Genomic DNA, 2500 nt, shown 5'->3' with positions numbered 1-2500 from the left:
TAAGTACACATATCCAAGAATTGTGTGCACATATATCAAAGGGACCGGATTATACAGCTATTTATATCACCTCTTATCTCTTCAGGTCTTCGTTTATTAATGGAGATTGTTAGTTTCTCATTTACATACTTACTAATACATTCACTAATTGTCTATTTTCCTTCTTTTAACAGTTCTTTTCTATTATTAACTTCTATATCCACCCGTTCACATATCTTTTCTCTTATATACATTGTTTCATCCTTTATCTTCTTTCAACTGCCATTTGTTCATTCACTTCTTCCACTCGTCTACCTCTTCATTTCTCCTCTCATTCCCTCCTTCCTTCCTTCCTTCCTCTTTCCTTACTTTCCCACTCCGCCCTTCTTTCCTTCCGTTGTTTCTTTCTCTCTCTCCTTCCTTCCTTCCCTCCATTCTAATTTCCTTTCCGTATTCTTTCTTTCTTCCTTCTCTCTTTCATTCAATCCCCCTTCCATGCTTCCTTCTCTTGCCTCAGCCTTATTTCTAAACCACTGAGTGTTTTCACGTCTCAACCTTTCAGTGAATAGTGAGAGGGCGTCGGCTCTCGTGGGGTTGAATACTGAATATGTTTGCAGATACTGTTATAATGAGTGGTTCGGGATCATTAATGTATATACTGAGTGTTTGGGAGTTTGCACACACACACACACACACACACACACACACACACACACACACCCACCCACACACACACACACACACCCACCACCACACACACACACACACACATATATACATATATATATAGAAAGAAAGACAGAGGGGGGGGGGTACAGACAAGAAGACAAACAGAAACAAGCAAAAAGAAAGCGAGAAAGTAAAGAGCGCCACAAACAAATGGTAGACGCAAGTTGGACGAATGTGAGGAAACTCCACGTGAATACAAAACAGGTATTCTTTGAGTACGTGAAGTTTTACAGAATAAACTGTATAGTGCCGTATTGTGAACGTGTTACCACGGATATTGTGTGCGGAGTCATGACACAATAATGGACCTGAAAGAAGGTAATTGACTTGTCTGGTGTGTAAACAATACTAATATATTCACACCCGCTTTCCTAGACAGGCTAACTGTGCTGACGTCATCGCCGCTGGTTATTTTCCGCTCGTTTTTTCACCTGCTGTTTCTTATATATTTTCTGGACATTATATTAATTTTCAGTATTTTTCCCCAGTCACTGAAGTTTACAAGAATCGATGGGATGAATATGAATGGTCATATGCAATAAAATCAGACAATTGCATAGAAATAAGATGCTCAGTCGTTAAATGACGCTTAAAATCTAAAATATCGATCTTACAGCTAAGCTCATAATTGTCTTCTAGTACACATTTAATTCAGTATCGTTCATGAACAAGACCCCTGAAGACGCACAGCTAATTAGGCTTAAATATTAGAGTACATAGATAATAAGTTACATAGTCCCTCGATTACAGATTCCCCAAAAAGTGTATCTTTGTCGAGCGGTTAAAGGGGGAACTGTCAACTACCTTCATCTACCTCCTCGTCGCTTTGCCGTTTTTTCAATCTCTCTGTTGTTCCGTCTATCTATATTTATATATTTCTGCGATATGTGTGTGTGTGTGTGTGTGTGTGTGTGTGTGTATGTGTGTGTGTGTGTGGCCGTGTGTGTGTGTGTGTGTGCGCGCGCGCGCACGTGGCCGTGTGTGTAGTTATGCATTACTTGCGCGAGATGAGAGAATGTAAATGTAATTCATCTGTTTCTGTATCAAATGTTCCGGTCGGAAGCACATGGACATTGTCGTCACGTGAGGCGTGACAGTAGACACAAGTAGCCACTTCAGTATCATGAATTTATGCTCTCTCCCTCTCTCTCTCTCTCTCTCTCTCTCTCTCTCTCTCTCTCTCTCTCTCTCTCTCTCTCTCTCTCTCTCTCTCTCTCCTTCTCTCTTTCACTCTCTCTCTCTCTCTCTCTCTCTCTCTCTCTCTCTCTCTCTCTCTCAGACATGAAAGGTCATGTAGAATTATGATAAAGAATTGTGGCGAAAAAGGTAAAAATACGTTAACGAGTTGGATAAGTTGACAGAAGTAGGGGATGAAAAGGAAAGGGGAAGAAGAAAAGACCACGCAAAATTAGTTGATGCGAGGGCTGAGGTCCAAGGCAGGGGTGATTCCCTACATTGGGCCTCAGTCTCCGTCTCCTAAGCCCTCCCACGGCAACGAGAAAGGGATTGGGGAGGAGGGATGCGTGAGTGAGTGTGTGTGTGTGTGTGTGTGTGTGTGTGTGTGTGTGTGTGTGTGTGTGTGTGTGTGTGTGCGTTTTTGAGTGTGTGTGTGAGAGAGAGTGAGTGTGTTTGTTTGTTTGTGTGCTGCTTATGGTACTGACTGCACCAATAAATACCTCAAGCTTACTCTTGACGGGATATTGCTCCTCAGTTGTTGCAGTCAGGGCCATTTGGTATGCACAACATAGATTAGGCTCGACCGTGTATGACGCGAGGGTGTCATCCCGGCATG

Source organism: Penaeus chinensis, chromosome 24, assembly GCF_019202785.1.
Source record: "Penaeus chinensis breed Huanghai No. 1 chromosome 24, ASM1920278v2, whole genome shotgun sequence".
In the NCBI taxonomy this organism is placed as follows: domain Eukaryota; kingdom Metazoa; phylum Arthropoda; class Malacostraca; order Decapoda; family Penaeidae; genus Penaeus; species Penaeus chinensis.
Note: the sequence above shows the minus strand (reverse complement) of the source record.